Source organism: Buteo buteo, chromosome 2 (genome assembly GCF_964188355.1).
Source record: "Buteo buteo chromosome 2, bButBut1.hap1.1, whole genome shotgun sequence".
Taxonomy (NCBI): domain Eukaryota; kingdom Metazoa; phylum Chordata; class Aves; order Accipitriformes; family Accipitridae; genus Buteo; species Buteo buteo.
Genome location: NC_134172.1, coordinates 77,956,773 through 77,977,616, shown reverse-complemented (window position 1 = coordinate 77,977,616; position 20,844 = coordinate 77,956,773).

Sequence of the window (20,844 nt, the reverse complement as noted above, 5' to 3'; positions counted from 1 at the left end):
CTGCCATGCAGCGCCTTGAAATGCTGGAGGAAAAAAAGCATCCTGCTGCTCTGCTCCAGGTTCACACGTGTACCAACACCTGCAAACCCAAAGAGGCCAGCAGGTATTTCTGCCTGTGGTTCATGTGCCTGGGCTTTGCACACAGGATCTTTTCTTTTGAAAATTTGGCCAGCCTGGCTGCTAGGGCACAGAGCTCTCTGGCTGAGAGCCTTTGGGCTCTCTCCTCTGCGAGAGGTGCTTGCATCTGTTCTTTCTTTGCCAAAGGTTTCCCCTCATCTGAAAGTTCCTCAGAAGGGATGGGAAAGCACGGCAGGATTGCTAGGCTTGATTTTTGGTGTGATGTGCAGTGACTGGCTTTTAGGTAGTTGATTCATCTCTTAGCTGGTAGGCTTAAAAACTCCTTAAACTTTACAGCTAATCACCTGTTACCTATCTGCGACTGAGAACATACTGAGCTTCTGGGCTTTTCTTGAGTTAGCTGAACACGCTATTGCACATCTAAACTGCGCACGTCAGTGCTAACTCGATGCTTCATCCCGCTCATCACGAACGCGAGTGGATGGTTGCTTACACTGGTCCTCTCCACCACCAGAAGAGATGTATTCAAAGAACTGGGTGCCCCATAGGCATCTGGCTATGTGTTTTCCTCAAAAATGTGGTGAGGTGAGGTATGTGGGACTCATTTCTTTAGAAGGATAGGAGAAACAGCTGATGCTCCCCACGATGGGCCTCCCTACCTAGAAGTCTGGCACAGATGTGCTTCTGAAGAGCTTTATAATTTGTCCTTATTATGTTCTATGTGTGACTTAATGAAAGAATTTTTAATGAAAGACCCTTTCTGTACTGTAATTGAGCTCTTAATCTTATCTGAAAAGCAGAGCACAATCCCTTCAGAAACGGCATTCGAGTAACAGCCTATTTGCATTTCCTGCGCCGTGGTGTCGCTCACAGGAGCTGCTCGCTCTTTATTTAAGAGCAGATAATAAACAGTTCTTGGAGTCAAAAATACATCAGTGCTGCCATACGGAGTAAGTTTGAGAAGCAAACTATCTCGCTTCCCAACTGAGCAAGCAAGACCTTCCCTGGTCCTGAAAAGCAAGAAGTGAGCTTTCCCTTAGTGAGCATCTGAGTCTTCATGCAGCTTGATGCTCAGCAAATGGTACATGGAGATGACAGCTGTCATCAAAATTAGTTATCCTGGGCAGGTAAAAGCTGGCAGGAGATAAAAGTCAAACTTCAAAGCAACAGGATGCTGAAAAAATTGTGAGAAAGGCAATGTGTTCAGTGAAAATCTCTTCTTCATCTTAAACCTTCAAAAAACATTTTTACAAAAATCCACAAAAATATCTTGCTTTTGAACAACCTGATCTTCCTAAATAGCATTTCCCAATCCAAGTTATGAGTTAAGAGAGTTTAAAGAAGAATGCTTAGCACAGGATTTTTCATTGTGAGCTTAGATTTTTTTTTTTAATGTGCTGTAGGTTGGCGGGAGGCCACGAGCCCCTGCTGCAGGCTGATGAGACCCTGTTGACCTAAGCACTGATGGATGCTCCCAAAACCTAGTGTTGGACTGGCCCCAACCCAAAATCTGGATGGGACTGTGGGAAGCATTTAATGCTAGAAAATACTCGAAACTTGGTGGTGATCCACAGTTCCCACTCCAAAACCACGGGCAACGCAAATAGTGACCGGTTTGGTGCCTGCTCTGTGCAGAGCTGATGGTCGTGAGTGGCAGAGCCATGGGATGAATCGATGGCTGGTTTGTTGGGGCACGCAAAACCTTACGTCTCTGCTGCTTTGGTTCACAGAACAGAATGCATTTTTGCTACACAAATACCTGGGGAGCGGGAAGGATGAAGAGGCAAGCCTTCTCCTGCCACTGGCCATCGATTGATGCTGTGCTTGTTGCAAACACATGAGTTACGTCTTGTACAAGTCCGTGAAGTCGATGCAGAGGATTCCAGGCTGAGCTCAGATCAGCATGTCATTTACCAGGCGAGTGAGGACTAGGCTCTCCACCACATTTCCACAGCTGGAGATGAGTGGGTTGAATTGCATCCATTGGCAAGATGAGAAATGTGTCATGTTTTTTCTTGCCTTGTACAGCAAATATCCTAATTTAAAGCAGTGCTGTCTTTTCAACTTCTGCTTCTTCCTTTGCCTCCTTGCACTGAGGCATACACACCTTTAGTGAGAAGACCCATCCATTTCAGTCCTGGCACTTCATCTCTCCCACCTGTGCTTCCCTTTGTACTAATCCACTCATCCTTGAGAAGACCTCCATTACTGGAGTAATAGGCACTATTGGATCAGCCTTTGATGTGATGAGCAGGGGATTTTTGTAGTCAACACATCAATTTAAACTGCTGCAAATAAAAGATCAATTCCTTCTTTACTGGAGAAGAAATTAAGGAAAAACCTTTTCATGTTATGAACTAAGTGTATAAGGCTGAAGAGGGTGAAGGTGAAGAGGAGGTTGTCTCCTGAGAGGAGTAAATTTGTCAATTTAGTAAATTAGAGAGAATACACTTGCACCTTTTAAGGAGTCGGGTACCAAAATAATGTCACTGAGTAGGCAGGGCTGGGGTGGGAATCACACTGCTAAGCGAAGCCATGGATTTTGACAGATCTAGTCACACAAGAGCCCGTTTGCTGATGCCAGCTCCACAAAGCAAGGTCCAGAGAGATGGCTGGTCAAGGGCAATTTGTCTGCCTGATTTTACAGCGTATGGCTACAAGGCTGTTTGATAGTGTTTTCCATTCGCTTTGCATCCTTGATGACACCGTCCTGCCACACGCTTACTGCCTGCACGGTTGGCACCAAGGTGGCTTGTGTGATGCACCAGTGTCTGCGAGGGTTCGGTGCCCTTTCGCTCAAAGCTGTGACAGGTTAGAGGGAATTTGGTGAATTATTCAGCAGCATCAAAAGCCCTGCGAGAACTAATTAGTGGCTGTGGTTGTGTAAGGTGAAAGCAGAGGATGTCACGCTTTTTGGCAGAGGAGCGGGTGCTGCTGCAGAAGCTCCGGTCCAGCGTACAGCACCCAGGGACACGTGGAGAGGGGCGAGAGGTCCCCTATGGCACCTCGGTCCCACCTGGCACAGCTGCTTCTCCAAAATCAGCCCGGATCCCCTCCCTTCCCAATGCAAAGAACTGTTCTTTGTGCTTTCTGCCAGAAACAGGACAAAATGGGGGGGTGGGAAAACCTCAGCAGAGCAATGCTGAGGGCAAGAGCCCCATTCTGCAGGGATGCTGTGGAGGGGGCTGGAGGCGAGCACCCTGCCCACGGTCACCCGTGCTCATGGGTGCTCACACAGCATGTGCCACCCAGCAAGTCCCTTCCGCAACCACTAACGTGCTCCTGATTATATCTGATTAATTACAGCCGGTTGAAATTCTAGAATCAGAATTGTGCTGGTAGAGGAATACGAAACAACGTGTTCTCTTGATGTTGGAGCTCCTCTAATGGTACCCGTGACTACGTTTGCCAAGGTAACGGGGGGGCAATGACTCAGAAGATGTGCAGGCAGCAGCTGGCAGTGCAGAGGCTGAGCACTCAGATTTGGTGCTCTCAAGCATGGACCTCATGTCCCTGCAGCGCTTTTCCATCCGGGAATGGTGTGGAAAAGGGTGACGAGTCCCTGGGGATGTGGTGCCAAGAGGTGATGAGATGAATTTGCCACATCAGACCTTTCTTGCTGCGTTATTTCCTCCCCTTGCGAGACGACGCGCTGGGATGTTTTCTCTTTTCTGCTCCTTCACCATTGCACTCTGGAAATCTGAACCTAAAAAATGCATTCTTGGGTTTTTGTTCCTTTTTAATTACACTGACCTGTATGTCAGGAACACCTCTACAGCTTTCAGTGGGGTTTGTTACTATACAAAACTCAGTCTTTTTCTGCTTTCTGACCCCGATTTTGTGACTTGGCAGACATGTGCTTAATTTAAAAAATGCAGTCAGTCCTGTCACCCCCTCAGGAGCTGCTCGAATAGCTGAAGTTAAGCAGGTTTGTATTGCCCATGTACCTACAGCTGCAATTACAATGTAAAATAATTTCTTCCTTTTCAGTTTAATGAGACTGATCTATTCTTTGATTTCTGGCACATCCTTAGTTTGGTTAATTCCTGCTAGTCCCCTTCATGTGCCTGTAAAAAGATGCTAAAACTAAATACTTGAAAGCATCAGGAAAAGGTTTGGGGATATTTAAAAGCCATCATTGTGTTTTATGGCGCTACGGTCCCTCAGTTAATGTTCCTTCCATTTTTTTAGTGGTTTTTTCCTCTTTTTTTTTTTTTTTTACTAACTGTGTTTGTGCTATCTCCCTGACAAGCTCACAAAAAAACCCCAAGAAACCAGCCAGCCAAGCAGATAAGGAAACAGCTGTTGTAGAGCGCAAAGGTCAAATAAATACAGACAGCTCAGGGAAAAGGCTTTGCAAAACAGTGGGAAGCTGAATAGGTGAAAAGGAAGTTTTTTTGGAATGGGATTATAAAGGGGGCAACCCTTTTCTGCAGCAACCCCCGCCCCCCCGACCTTAGCCTCCAAAAGATGTCTCGGTGAATTCAGGGCAATAAAAAAGAAGGAATAATAACTTGCATTTTGGTAAAAGGGAAGCCCTGCTGTGCCTGTGGACTCGCTGCAGGAGCACATGCAGCCTTTGCAGCACCGTGATCCTGCAAAGCTGTGCCTTGTGCATTTAGTCTCTGATTTTCTCATCGTTTCATGGCCTCTGCCACATGAGGAATAATATGGAAATGTTCCAGTCTAGGAAACCATTTAACAAACTGCAGTAAGTAGGACGTACGTGTACCAGTCTAGCTGGCTGCTGACCTGGGATTGTTGCTTTATTCCCCATTTCTGAGTAATTTAGCTTATTTCTAGCTTATTAGGAAAGAGATAAGTCTTTATTAAAATGCAATTAATTCCAGCCTCATTAGCCTGGATTGTATTTCACTGTTCCTTGTATCGTAGGCAGAGATGGGACTCGTACTTGTTTCATTAAAAATGCAAAATGCCACCAGGTGGTCGCTCTCCAGTACAGGCAGTGACTTTTGCTACAGCGTTTGTCACGGCCGGCTGCAAAACCATGACCCAGATCCATCCTAATGACTCCATCATCAGCCCAACCTGCCATCCCAAATTGGACTGGTGACAAGGGGCATCACTAAATGCCTGCGTCTCTCTGTCCTTCTCGTAGCTTGACCCTGTACCCTGGCCGTGCTGATCCCAAATGGCGATGCACGGCTCGCAGCCGCAGCCCCCCTCTCCCTGGAGGATGCAGAGCTGGTCTTGGGTCTGCTCCCACCGAACCACAGTGCTTGATGGTTCCCACGTCATTTCATCATGGCAATAAAAATTAATGAGCAATATAGCTCTCTTCCCTTAATTATTGAACTATGACTGCATTCTGGAAATGGCGAAGCGCAGGTCTGAGCTGCTAAACCCATGCTGAAGGAAGAGTAACATTGCAGAGGTAAAATGCAAAGGGAGACTAAAACCACCTGTGTTTGCTATTTAAGTCCCTTCAAACATCAATTATGATTGTCCTGATAAAGACGGGGCAGCATTCAAACAGATGCTGAACACAGTTCCTCTAGTGCCTCTCTAGATAAGATTACAAAGAAGCTATTGTTGCTCCTTAGTGGCAGCTGAAATCTAAATCTCAGCAAGTGCAGCTTGGAGGGTGAAATGTATGCTGGCACTGGGGGCCGCAGTATGGGATTTGTTTTCAAAGAATCAGGAAATGCAGAAGGAGAGGTTCCTGAAAACAGTAACTACGTACAGCCCACAACGCGGCATCTGGCAAGGGATTTCGTATTCAAACACAGGGAGGGAAATCTGATCAGGACTTGCTAATTTTCATGAAGTCAAACACTTGGGATTCACTTCAGACTCACATTTTCCTGGAATAATTCAACACAAACACTGTATATTTGTGCACGGACACTTGACTTTTCTGTTGTTTGATGAGACTACAATTTGTCTTCCTCTTGTGGTCACTGCAATCTTTCCTCTCCTGCGGTTTGCAGTTGAACTACCCACCCCTACCCCTAGGACTATTCATCTGTTTTGCTTTGCATATTGTTGGTTTTTCAAAGGGAAGCTAACGATGCTGTTTAAGCAAGTCCACTTTGTGAGCAGATTTTATTCCAACCAGGTCCTGCATAAAACCAGAATCTGATCTCATCTCCATTGTCTTATATTTCTTTTTCCTCTCATCATTGCTTTTCTGTTTCTTCTTCCTATGCAGTTCTCATTCTTCAGCAACATTCAAAACTACAGAGAATTTAGATACTGCTTCTTTTATATTTGTAACTGCTGTGATACCTTATCTCAGCTAGATCTCTATTTAACATTTGGTTTTCCCTGGGCTGACAGATGTATTCTTTGAGCTGTAAATATTGCAAATCAGGGATACAGAAACTTTCTTACCCTGTGAATCTAATCGACGTCCTTTTCCAATATCTCACAGAACACCTGAAGCCTCCCTTTCTGCCAACAACCTCCAGAGCTGGTTTTGGCTAAGATAAAACAGAAAGCGCTGTTTGGCTTTGCTCCCTTGCTGTGTTTCCATCTCGTGCAGCGGCTGGGGTAGGGTGTCTGGTTGGGCAGGCAGATTTTGCAGACAGGTTTGCAGATGGCCCCAGCTCACCGTCCCATTGCCCGCTGGTGTCCAGCCCGGTCCGTGGCAGGCTGGATGCCACGTGGGACTTTTTGTTCACCACGGGCTCTGACAAAGCTGGTGCCCTTGTATTTTAGCCGAAGATGTGATCTGGCAGGATTTGAACTTTGGTTTCTGGGAAGTGGAAGCTCAAGGCACGAAAAATCTGTGCAATTAAACCACCGCTGATCTGCGGGATTCGGGGTTGCTGCGGCAGCTCTCTCCTGTCGATTGAAATACCCGATTGCTAATGGCCATATCCTGACGTGCTGGGCCATCGCAGGTGCTGACTGCAGGACCAGAGACCACCTCGAACCGAGGACCCTACCCAGCCTTCTCCTGTTGGGAGGCAGCGGCGTGGTGATGGCGGTGGCCTCGGTCAGGACCAAAGCGTAAATGATGGTTTCCAACACTAACTGTGGTCTCTCTTTGCTGCCAGATCAACCAGAAGACCCTGCCCCAGCGACAGATTAGTGCCGCAGCCGTGTTTCTCATGGAGATGGGGGACTAACACAACAGAAATGGGGCGCGTGACCTGCAAAGCTGAGCATCGAGCTGGGAAGAGCGTGGTGATGTCTCTCCAGAGGCGCGGGGTCTTTAGCCACCGACTGCAACTGATTTCAAGAGGTGGGGAACCCCCCCGTTATGTCACCCTGAAGTGCAGTTCTCGATGTCCTGCAGAGCTCTGCGTCCCTGCAGCAGAGGCTCCGCTGCAAAACCTTGTTTTGCTCGGGAGCATCCCAACAAAATAAATTTCCTGGCCTTGCGGCTCTGTCCATAACCCCAGGCGATGCCTGTGCCCCCCAGCTGCCTGCACCATCCCTGGGACTGCCCCACCAGAGGGGACCCCAAGAGCTCCCACCAGCAGCAGGCAGCGGTCAGGTTGCTTGCCTTGCCATCCACAGCGATCCTGCACCCTTTGGTGATAAAAAGTCCTGCTTTAGGAAACATCAGGTGTTGCAGCAGTGACGTTTTTGGGAGAAACGCCCAGGGAAAGCAGAGCTGTGCGTGGCCAGCTTGATGTCTGTGCTGGCATAAGCACCAGGGTGAGGCAGCAACCCGCTGAGCTGATTAATTGCCACCATCGGTCCTTGCACGGGCTGGGGCACTGAGTCAAGGAGCCATGTCTGTTTGCACACGCGTGTGTAAGGACAGATGGGCACGTGGCGTGGGAAGCCTTTCTGATCCCTCAAGCGGAGGCCTGTGTGTATGGTCCTTTTTGTTACGTAGCAGGTAAAAAATGAAGCAGCTGAGATTTAGTTTAACCAGGGAGAGCTCTGGAGGTGGGGGAGAAAGAAATGCACAATCAGTTTGAAAGATGCTTGAAAGGGAGTAAAACTTGCTGCTGGGCTTCCCTCTGAGGGTAGGTCCAATCTCTTTCTCTCTCTCTCTTTCTTTCTTTGGTGCTGTGTTACTCCTCTGTGGCCAGAAGGCTGCAGGCATTTCAATTCTCTTCTTCAAGTCCTTGTTTCAAAAAGGGCCCAAAATATGTTTTCTTCTAAGACGCAGCAAAGGGGAAGTGCACAATGCAGCCATCTCTAAGCCTCTCTTCTCCTGTCTCAGGGAGAAAGGAATTCACCAAGCCCTAGAGCCTGACTCACTCGGTGTGTGAGCATGAATTAACCAGGAATGTTCGAGAATTATTCCTGAATAATTCATGAACCTGAATTAATCATGCATTTTCATGAATTATTCATGAATAACTCATGGAAATGCAAGGTTTATTCATGCTCCAAAAAACCCAAGGCTTTTTCTCTTCTCTTCTGCTCTCTCTCCCTGTAAGAAACAGACCTGAAACAAGCTAAGGAAAAAAAAATGTATATGGAAAAATAACAGGAATAATAATGCTGAAACAAAACGATCAGGAAAAAAAGAAAGCAAAGGGTCTTTTTTTTTTTTTCTTGTTTGCAGTGGGGACGGCAGGTGGGAGCTTTCTAAGCCAGACAAAGAAGACCTGACAAGGAACTGTGGTGAAGGGACAAGCCCAAGGCAAAGAAGTGTCCGGTCATCTCCTCTCCTGGAGCAGCAGCTGAGATCTGGATAGACAGGAGACATTTTGCAAGACTCAACACCTGGAGCAGTGCTAACCAGGCAAGGATCGAGCTCTATTGCTATCAGGATTGTGATATCTTTCTCTCTCTTTCTTTCTCTCTGTGTTTGTGCATTTGTGTAGTTTTGTTGCATTCGTTAAGGTAAATGAGCAACTGGTAAGTGGGGCAGGAGGGAGCAGCAGCAGCTATGAAGATCGGTGTTTTTTCTTTAAATGTTACAGAAAGGAAAAACCCTCCAGAGAGCTTTTTGGGGCTGGGGTGGTTTGTCATTTGGAATACGGAGCTCTTTAAATCAGAGCTTTGTTTCTGGGAGGGAGGGGTCTCAGCTCTGTGTTTATCCCAGTTTCTTGGTCCGTAACCTTCCCTGGGCTCAGGAGAGGGCTGGGAGCAGCCGCCTGCTGCAGAGCATCCCGCAGCGGGGAGGGCGATGCAGGGAGCCAGGCAGTTACCACACAGTGAATTTGTACATGGTGCTTCCTTATCAAAATAAACCCCAGAGCGTGTCTCGGACAAGAAAAAAGGATTGGAGCGAGCCTGGCTTGAGGCTGTGCCAGCAAGGCAGGCTGGCAGGTCTGTGGAAAGTTAGGATTCCTACAAGGAGCTTCGCTGTAGCTGATGATGGTGGAGGGGGGGGAAAGGAGAAAGTTCTCCAGGGTAAACTGAACCACCCAAGTGAGAGGAACAAAAACCAGGCTTGGCTTTAATGGGGGTGTGGAGGCAAAACAAGAGACTGTAATAAATTGGGTCCTAGCTGCCTTTCCAGGCAGCTTGCCCCTGTTCCACCTCTCCTCTCCTTGCCCCAGCTCCCTCCTGTCGGCTTTGGACACCGTGGCTGTTCTCCACGCGTTGCCCAGCACAAGGGCTCAGCCCCAGAACCCTTCTGCCAAATCCTGCTGCAGAGCAGAGCAGGATGGGCTGGGGTGATGCTCTGCCAGGGCCCTTAGGAGCTCTGCCAGGCAGTCTCTGCTTGGTTTTATCCCTATTTGTGATGCGTTGGGTGAAATCTGGAAAGAAACCCTCCCTAAGCCCAGCAGCCCTTGGCTCCTCAGCTGTCTCTGTGCCTCAGGAGACTTTGAAAGTCACCGCTAGCCTGGTTGTTGTTTGATTGCTGAGCACTCCCGTTTCTCCAGTGATTTAAGCCTGCAGCTCTAAGGGGAGAAAGGGGGTGTCTCAGTGGGCAGAGCAGTGGGCCAGGACCCAGGAGACCAGCTCCTTGCAGTTTTGTTACTTCGCTGCCTTAGATGTATCTTTCACTGGTCCGTGCCTCAGTTTCCCCATGTATAAAACAGGGATAATTTGCTGCCCTCCTTATGAAAACATTTTGACGTTTATTGGAGAAAGTAACTGTATGGGCAAAGGAATGATCATTTCCTTGAATATACCTGGGTCTTTTCAAGTCTCTTCTCTGTATTGCCTTGATATCATACAAGCAATTTGCCTCCACTGCAGCAAATTGCTGTAGACCCACTAAAGTCAATTGAACTGGTTCATATGGGCAGAGGAACCAGCCCGTCTCTGCTTGGTGCTCTGCTCAAGGCATCCTGCACGAGAGCTGGTCCTCCCCAGCGCCAGGTGACACACGTCATGGCTGGAGCTGCAGTTCCTCTTCAAATTAAGCTGGGGCACACTAAAGGCCCCAGGGTGCTGTGCCCAGGTCAGTCCCAGGACAACCTCCCAGGGAAGAGGTTTAGGATGAGGCAAGCACAGAAGGGCAGGAATGGGAAAGGAGAAATAACTGGTAGAAAAGACGCAGGGACAAGTATTTTACATTTGTAGGCTGCACCGCCTCAGGTAAAGCATCATTTGCTAATCGTCCCAACCACAGGAGAGCCCAAAGCTGTGCTGTGACGCTCCCCTCCCGCTCCCCCCCAGCACCAGGTTGGCAGCCCCGATGTCGGCCAAACTTTACGTCCTCATCAGCTGGCCCGACGGCAGCCGGGTGATCAACATCGAGAACATCAAGGAGCCCCGCAAGCCCTTCCACCTCTACGCGGTGGGTGAGCAGGTGCTGGCCCGCTGCCCCGGCTTCAGTGGGCTCTACTGGGGGATGGTGGAAGGCATCAGTGGTGAGTGATGCCCTTCTGACTTAGGCTTTTGCAATTTGGAGCTGCTTGGGGGCAACATTTAGAGAATGAGTTCAATGCTGAAAAGTCCTCTCTTCCTGCAGAGCATAAAGATATTTTGGAGAAGAAGCTGCTGGAAGATAGACAGCTCCTGGAGAAGTTGAGTGAGTAGGGTCTTTTGAAGATTGTGCCTTTCTACCTCCATTGGGCTTTTGGGGTGGGAGGATGCTGAGGGCATTGTAGTCCTGTCATAAGTTTCACAGTCCTACAATCAGGATAAAAAATACTGAATGTGTGGTGGGACATGTACAATGGGGTTATCAACGTTGCATATCTTGAGTATTCACCTTGCTTTCAGAAGAAGAACCAGCCGTCCACAGCGTGATGCCACCCCAGCCAAAAAAATCCAGGAAAACTTTCCCAAAGTGGACCCCGGGGAATGCATCGAGGAAATACCATGGTGACAGGACTTATCCTGCCAAGCCGCTGCTGAGGGCGGCCGAGGCCAGCCTGCCCCATGACGTTGGCAGCTCCTCCATCATCAAGGAGAGACGTGCCCTGGGCAACGCAGCAGGGAGCCCCCGCTCGCTGGCAGGGTCCCCCCACCCAGCCAGCGCCTTCACACCCCCATCCTCCTTTGTCACCATGGCCATGCCGGGGACTTCCCAGGGTGAAGAGGACGGGGCTGGTCCAGCTACCAGAGGTAATCCTGGCTGTAAATTAGGACGTAGGCTTTTAGGTCTCTTCTACCTTGTTCTGAACGGCAGGTTGGGATGGGGACCCACAGAGCTGCCAGGAGACCTCTGCTTTGCTCCAGGGCTGTCTGTGCTTTCTCCCAGGGCTACAAAGGTTAGAAATGAAATCTTCTGGTGCTTTCCACCTGGGAGATCTCCTCCAGGAAGGCTGTCTAAAGGGAGATGCCTGTGTGATAGTATATGCTATCTGCTCTACCAGGCACCACCTCTGTCTCCTGGACTAGCAGCTCTATCCCCATAAGCCAAAAACCAATCTAGCCTGCCTGAATTACTGTGAAATACCCCAAAGCCTTGTGTCTCAATTAGTCAAACCTTCTCTGATTTGTGTATTTCCCTGCTTTTCCATCCACTACTACCTATGTTGAACACACTTATAAAATTACGCCAGTGCATCATCTACCTGCTGACTAACAGCAGTGTCCAGAGACACATTGGCTCTGCTTGCCTTGCCCACTATGTCTTTTGTGATGGGAACAGAAGCTGCCCTTGAGATACCACCTTTTTCTAATAACAAAATCCCTGTTGTTCAATCCTGGAAAGCACGTCTGGATCACTCTGTTTATGCAAAGTGAATAACGTGTTGCCATGCAATCTAGCAGGAGCGCTTAGATAATCTGTTCTGGAGACAAAAGGATTCAGGACCTTTTCAACAGCTGGCCTGTTCAGCTTGTCTCCCATCCCTGCCTGTAGATTACGTTGCCCTGCCAATGAAGAGGAAGTCAGATGGCATCTTGTCCCAATGCCAGCAACACATCTTTCTGAACAGGTAACCCTTGAAAGCGCAGCGAGGACCCTGAGTGTTTCACACCAGATATATATTTATTTCATAGCGCGGGGTCTGTCCACTCTGTTTCAATGCCCTGGTGGTGCCCACTTGGAACTGGTGTTAATGCAGGCATAAACACAAAGTGCAGAAGGTAATGGGAGTTTGTGTGGGTACCTCTATACGGCAGAGCAATTGAGTCCCTTGTGCTCTGGAGTCCTGATCCCTTGGTGGGTCAAATGGGACCCCCCCAATATCTGTGTGCTGGGGTGTCCTCTGCATGGAAAGGGGGTGCACAGGAGGTTGTCCACGTGAAGAACCATGTGGTTCTGGGGTGGTGAAACACTGGAACATGTTGTCCAGAGGGGTTGTAGATGCCCCATCCCTGGACACATTCAAGGGCAGGTGGGACGGGGCTCTGAGCAACCTGGTCTTGTCGAAGATGTCCCTGTTCCTTGCAGGGGGGTTGGACTAGGTGCCCTTTAAAGGTCCCTTCTAACCCAAACTATTCTATGATTCTAACCATTGCTATTTCCTCTCAGTCCATTTTATTCTTGCTGTAAATGAAAACAGAATTGAATTTGCTTTGAATTCCAACCTTTGAATTACAGATATTTCTCATCAGGAATTAAAGTGAATATGAACGTGAAGCTTCTTGTGGCAGTGCTTTTTAGCTTGCTTGTTTCTTCCAGCTGTGAAGATCGGAAGCTTGATGCTTTGCAAGAGACAGATGACTTCGAGAGAGTTCAGAAAAATTTTGGTCCTGGTGAAATGGAAAGGTAATTAGCAAAAGAAGGCACTTCTTCTTAAGTTTATTTTCCTTCTCACTACAAGAAAGAGCAGTGAGACCACAGCTGGGTGACAAAATGGTGCAATATTAGAACCAAGAGCTGCTGAATCTCTATATAATCAGAGCCAGGTGTTTCTTTTTGATTGTAGGGCTTGGAGTTAGAGATGCCAGAAGGCTCTAAACCAGTGCAGAAACCACAAAGTTCTTGCCTATAACAATCAAAATTACATCTATTGTGTTTGAACATGGTTGCGTGTTGCTTGCCTTATTGTCCGTTACTTTGATGACAAGTATTCAGTGAAGAAGTAGCTGCTAAGGACGGTTTTCCTCCAAAGAAAATGGGTGCCAAAAAATCATGTTTTAGTACTTGCATTGTCATTTCCCGCGTGTCTGTTGTTTCATACCACAAATATGTGCCTCCTGGGACTTGCAGGACAGGGCTCCTATCTTTCCTTAAAATCAAAAAGAAAATTGAGCATCAAAGTCTCCACACATGCATGACAAGAAGGGGTTGAGGGTTAAACTCTGAACGTTTCTGAGCTACTGAAAAGTCCAGACCATGTCGTTCTTCTCTCCTGCCTTGCTCCTCACCCAGATGTAGCTGGAAGGGCTGACACTCCGGCAGAGAACTTGTTCTGTCCCTGCTTGCAGGAGACATGTAATCACTGCTCAAGTGGAGGTGAGGCCATGGTGCCGTCTTGCCTTTACACAAGTAATTTTGATTTTTCAGGGCGGAGAGGATAGAGCAGCTGGAGAGGATGGTGTTGGACCTCCAACAGGACGTTCTCTCTCTGAAGAAGAAGGTGCAGAGACTGGAATCCCTGTCCTTCCAGGAGGAGCCCCACCGGCAACCGTGCGAGGTGGTGGAGCTCTTCAATGGCTACACCAAGGAACAGCTCAAAGAGACCATCCGGTTTGACCAGAAAATCAGCACTGCCTGCAAGACGCTGCTCTACAAGCTCTTCACATCTGACTACATCCAGAGCCACTCCATCACGGGGCGGAGGGGCAATACTTTCCGAGAGGCGAAGCCCATGATGGATGAACGCTGCATCAAAATCATCAGGGTGCTGTTGAAACAGAAGTTTGGCGATCACCTCAGTGACACAGTGATCACGGAGAAGATACAAAACGTGCAGAAAGCCCTGAGGCAGAAGTTTAAGACGGAATGTCTCTGATGCGTGGGGACCTTGGTGTCTCTTCCTACCATGCTCGTCGGCGTACGTGAGCAGCTCTCCCAGAAAAGACAAAACTGATCTGCTGCTCTTCAGCTGATTCCCCACAAGGAGCCAACCCAAGCGAACCGTGCGCTAAACACAACACAAACCTTTCACTGCCAAACCTCTGCCCGCATTAATCGAGCGGGAATTTTGCCCAGCTTTGGCTGGGTTTTTGCACATGTGCTAGCATTTTACAAGTTCCTTTCCCTCCGGTCTGTGTGCAAACCTCACTGCGGGGTGCATGTAATGATCTCTGGGCCTTTTTGATGGACATGCTCAAAAGCTTGAGGGTTCCTGTTGGGTGCAAAAAAGGGTCAGTCGGTCAGCTTTGTTCCACCTTGCAGTGGGTTGGGGAGAAAGATTGCCCCTGGGGCAGGGAGTCCAGCTGCGGATGGACTTTGTGTCACCCACCACGGCTTCTCTCTGCACGTCTGTGGTTGCCTCCTTCTGCCTGTGGGACGATATTTGCTCTCTTTGCTCCCAATGAATGTGTTTTACAATTTTCCGCAGTAACAGAAAAGCAGACTCGTTAAAACAACACCATAAAATATTCAGAGAAAGATAATTTCGTTTTCCCCTCTGTTTTATTGTAGCTGTATGGAAGAAGTGTCTTCACTAACAAAAATCTGCTGAACAAGAGAAGAAGTGGTCACCCATGGAAATTACTTAACATTAATCTGGTTTTGAAAGGAAAATTATTTCCATGGAGAAATCCTGTACATTTTTATGACATAAGGTTGGGGGATGGAGTGCAAAATATGGCCCGCTGTAGCTACACCTTTCCTTCAAAGATCAGACATATTATGAACACAGTCACTATAATTTAAATACAGTGTCTTTATCCTAGTTAAGAAATTCCAGGTACAACCAGGGATTTTGCTGTGTGAGAGGCTATAGAGAAGGGCTAGGAAGACAGGGTTTTTTTCTAAATAGTTCAGAGCAGGATATTGGGTGGGTTAAAAGTGTTTTTAACATTAAAAGAATAAGATGCTGACACCAGTCCACCTAATGGAAGTGCTGTAAAAGATCAAGCGTTCCCTTTTAAAGAGGCTTCTCAGACAAGAAATTGGTTTTCTAAGTTTAATTTTTAAATTATTCAGGAAAGGAAATGCCAGTTGTTTTGCATTAATGAAAACATTTGGTTTAATTTATATGTTTTGTTGGTTTTCAAGTATTTAATTTCTTCACAGCTACATGAGAAATAATAATCCAAAATAAATGTATTGAAAAACAAGGAGCTGTTTTGAAAGAAAAAAAAAAAAAAGGAAATGTGTTCTTTTCAGAATTTTCCTCCCCCTTTTGCCTTTTTTCTACTTGAAAAACAAAATCATTAAAGTAGGGTTAACACTATGAAGCATTTTGATTTTGGTGGGAGGTATGCTTGCCAACATTTTTGGCACTATTTTCATCAGATGTGTTTAATAGTAATGCTAAATTGCTGTAGCCAATAACTAAAGATATTCCTTCTGTTTTCCTAACTCTCTGTTGTGCAAACATGCCAGTGACGATTTCTCCTCTGTATGGGCCTTGACTTGAGCAGCAGCTGGAGGGGGTCTACTGTGAGCACTTAGAGCCAAGAGTGCAGCCAGTCCTTGAAAATACACTCAAACTGAGCAGAACTGCCCCAAACCCTCCTCAATGCAGAAACACTCCTTAAAATACAGCTGCCTTGCCTGCAGCGGGAAGGTAATGTGTTTCTGGCAAGACCTTAGGTTGGTATCACTGCTCAAGGAGACACCCCAGGAGATGTCTTTAATGTTGACTTATCAAAGAGAAGATTGAGGAGGCACAAACAGCCTCATTCTGAGGGCAGTTGCTTTGGCATCAGCCCTTGGGGCTTTCGCGCACCTTCCCTGAAGATTCTGCTTCTCATTTCCCCAGCGACGTTGCAGCCAGCAGGATGGGGAGGGATGGAGAGGACGGGTGCCTCACACCCACCCCGGTGAGGGACCACCATCACCTCCTGCGTGGCCAAGACTCCATCCAAGCCATTTCCCTGGGCGCACATTTTCGCCTTAATCTTCCCTCCCAGCGCTTCATCGGATCCCTTGCCAAGCTGCAGCCTTGAAAGCCAGCTCACAAATGTTATTTATTAAAATACGTGCTGCTGCTGCCCTGCCTCGCTGAGCCCCCTCCGAGGAGCTGCAGATCATTACTGCAAAAGGAGGAAGAAAAAAGACCGAGAGGACGGACTTGCTGCAGGGAGCTGTGGCTCCCAAAACGAGTCGTCTCTAATCAGCTCCTCGGGAAGCAGATGAGCCGAGTGACCTTTCTGCTTGAAAGGCCCTTTGGTGGCTCCGTCGGAGGTAAACTTCACAGCCTAACAGGCTTTCTGATACTCAGCAAGCGCTTTCCAGATGCGGGGCCAGCGGCGTGGGCTGATGGATGCTTCCCGGCTCCGTGCACAGCATAGCCACGGCATTAACGAGCCGACGCTCAGATGGGCCCTTCTTGGCTAGAAAAGTTGTCCTTAGCTGCTCTCGAAGGCTTTGATATGGTGGAGAGGGCTGAAGAAAGGCGACGCGGGCGGCTTTTCGTTAAACTTCATTTTTTAAGGTATTTGTGAACTGGAGGCGACATTTCTAGGCTAATTGGGAGCACTCACAGACACCGACGATCAAACGTCACCGTGAGGATGCCGATGCTCTCACCTCCGTGAACTCCAGCTCTGGCTAATCAGCCTCGAGAGAGAAGATCATACAGCGCCGAGATGTGGCATCCCTTCGGGGATGAAGGAGTCAGGGAAGATAGAGGAGGAGGAGGAGCGTTTATGCCAGAACCACTTCACTTGGGGCTGTTCAAAGCCCGTGTCTCTCTTTAAGTGACGAAGGGCAGATCCACTGAATTGCATTAACCTCCCACTTTAAAAGAATTGCTGGGAGAAGCTGGACAGGTCTTTCTGTGGAGCTGAATCGCTCAGTTGAAGCCACAGCATCTTGTTAAGAACGACGCTCCTGTTCAGCTTCTGGGGCCCCTGGATGCAGGAGAAACGTGGGCAGCAAAAACTCGGGTCAAAACTCAGGGTGGTCTTCAAGGAGGTTTTGCGCATGGTTCAAAAGCAAGTAGAAGTGGGACTTGGCAACCTTTGCGAATATAGGACGGGCATGAAACATCCAGTACTCTCTCCTTTCAGCAGGAACCAGAGCAGCAATGCTGTCCTCAGGAGTTTGCACGATTCAACCAGGGTGTGCAGCAACTGAGCAGGGACCTTACAGGGCTCTGGGGCTCTCTGAGGGTCCTTGGTGCCCAGCACCCCAAAACACTGCAATGGGGCACTGCCACCTACCACCCACCGCGTGGTTACACCTCTTTTGTTTCCTTAGGAACCAGCTGAAAGCTGTGTGGTGCACGGTGGCAGCAATGCTGCCAGCAATACACAGGTTTTTCAGGGAAAAATGGGAGCCTTCCCAGCCTTTACACTTCAGCTGGACCACAACATGAGGCTTCTATAATTTCCAGTTGCAGAGGTGCTGCTGATGGGACTGCTGACTTCATGTGGGAAAAAGAACCAGCCAAAACAAGAGGAAAATTCTCTGGTGTTTAACCCCATTTATTTCCCTTTTATTTCCTTGACTCTGCCAGGGGTATTCCAGCGCCCAGATTTTAATTTGCCTGTTTCTTGGCTTTTAAGAAACACAAATGGCTAAGTCTCTCAATGGCTGCGGGGTGTGCATCCCCTAGAAACTGTGAGGCATTAGTTTAATGAAAACATGCAAACTGTGAGTATCAGCTAAAGGAATAATCTTAAAACGTAACTAAATCCCTTCTTGGGTTTTAATCAAGGCTCACAAAGCCTGGCTGCCTTTACATGAGTCCCAGGCAGCCGCTGATGAGGCTGTGTGATGCTCCAAGCTTTCTGGACACGCTTGGAAAAACCTTCTGATGCAGAATTAGTGGTGTAGCGGGTGGTGGAAGGGTCTTGTGCTTGTGGCTTCATCTGGTTTGAGATGCTCCATCACACAGCTGGAGGAACAGGGATGCGACCTATAGAGAGTTCAGCTGGGGGGTCAGTGAAATATTAAAAGGATAAGCCTTGGTCTGTGTGAGCTTGAAGCTGTGTGCCATCTCCTGCTGGCATTCAACATGCAAATACTCAGTGTCACGGGAAGATTTTTTTGTTTTGTTTTGTTCTGGTAAGTCTTTCTCTTATTTGGCTTCAAAAAGACAGTGAAAGAGAGAAAATGCATCTAGAGATGTGGCCCCAGAGCTATATATGTGTACTATATTTGCGCTTCTGGAATATTTTTTGACAAAAGTAATTTTTTTCATAATTTTACATTTTTCTTGAAAGCATCCCTGCATATTTTTTTGAGAGTGCATACACATACGTGATAGGTGTGAGACTATATCAGATTTTATAACTCTCAGCAATCTTTCATGTCTCTGCTTCAGTCACATATTCATTACGCATAATTTTTACCAGTTTTTCTCTGTCTGCAGTACATGATCACATTATTCTGACTCATATCTCTCTATCTCCCCCATCTATTCAGAGTCAAATGGAACTGGGGAGATCGTTATTAAAACACAGCAAGCATAGAAATAAAATTAACCATAGAACCAGTTCTCTGTGTGCTGAATACACTGAGGAAATAAAAGGGTCTTCCACTTCTAATAAAATCTGGATATGAATTGCCTCATAAGAGCTTAAATGAATTACATCCAGAGGCCAAAAAGAGAGAGCTTGGAGCCTGCTGACTGCAGGATGGCTGCTCTTGGTGCCTTGATGTGCACATTGAAACATGCTGTGAAAGCTTCAGAACCAGGCGTGAGGTTCTGCTCAGAAGGTGAGCTTCAGCCCTTGATGAAGCACTTGAGTCACAGGTCTGCAGGTGGTTAAAGCCTCTCCCAATGAAATATTAATCCCATTGAGGTTGCTGGAGCTCTTCCCGCTACCTTCTGAGGGCTCAACCATCGCTTGGGTTCTTGCCCGAGTCCCTTGATGGTGGAGGAAGGTCCCTGCAGAGGAGCAGTGGCTTCTCAACCCTGTGCTTGCCCCACTCCAATCCTCCCAGGGTCCCAGGAAGGATCTGGGCTATGGACTTGGTTTCTCAGCTTCTTCGTCTCGATGCTAGAAGATGAGGGACGGTGAAGAACGTGCCTCGATTCACCTTCCTTGTAAAGCCCCCGTGTCCCCTTGTCAACAGCACATACCTGCTGTCCCAGGACATCTCGCTCCTTGTGAGATGCAGTTTGGAGACATCCTTTCTTTTAATCATATGTTTTATTGGGTGAGTTTTTTTGTTTGGCACAGGGAGTTACCTGGAGCGAAGGGGACTGTGTGCTTAACTCAATAATGGAGAAATTAGCACCCCACAAAGCCGGGGACTGCATGGTGCTTATTGATTGCTTCTCTTACATATGAGCAGTGTAGCCCAGAGTGTCAGGCATCTGAGGGAAGAGGAGACTACAGAACCAATGTACTCCTCGTAATGAATAATCGTTAAACTCCAAAGGAGTTTATTATTATTACCATTAATTCTAGTTGTACCGTGCCCAGAGACATGGAAGGTGGAGATAGATGAGTTTGTGACCTACATATTACAGGCTAGATTTTATTCTGGTAATATGAGAAAATCGATCATTTCTTAAGTGAGAAGACTGATAAAATCACTGACTTCAGAGGAGCAACATCATTGCTATTATATGTTCAACAAGCCCACTGGAATGGTGCTGGAGAAGGGTTGAATCCTTCTGCTGTATTTCTTAAATTCACTTTGCCCCATTGCCAGGAGGCAGGAGGAAAGCATTTAACACCGTCCAGTGTTCATGCCTTCGCTTGTGGGCAGGATTTCCCCTTCGTGCTAACCTGTTCCTGTGTGGGTTGGACATCTCATCCCATTTGTTGTCCCTCCGAGATTTTTCATACCCTGAAGTCAGAAGAAATGGCCAAAAGTGAAAGAAAGCTATAGAAAGCCCCCTCCAGCCATAGCATGGGTGGGCCAACAGTCAGAGGTTTAATATTGTTCCTTTAAAGTGGTTTGGACCAAGAGTAAAATACTGTCACGATGTGGGAACCCTGCTCTTCTTCACGCTCCCAAAATTACTTGAGCATGTTCCTTTGTAACTCACTATGTTACAGAAATGCCCCGAGCAAGAGGACTCATTCCTCCTCTGGAAGAGAAAAAGTAAAACTAGCTATAAAACACCCACAAAAAAATGTCTGCCTTAATTTGTCCAGGCCAAAAGGGGGGTGCAAAAAGGTCTCTGCTTTTTGGGTCTTTGTGCAGCATATTTCCTAATTCTTTCTTGAGCTGAACCAAGAACAAGTCGGGTTTGCTTTCTGCAGAAGTACTGCCTTTCTGTTTGGAGATGTTTCTGTATTTCTTGGCTCAGAGTGGAAGAAACGATTATCAATGTATTCATGACCCTTCCAATGAGACCATTAGGGTGAAAAATGAAATCAGTCAGTTTAATGGGTTTTATTGGTAGAAGAATTTTACAGCTTATTGTAGTCTTGCTGTTAATTCAACTAATTCCTATTTATATAATACACACAGCTGGTTTAGTTTATACTCTGAGGAATGGGCTAGGAACATTT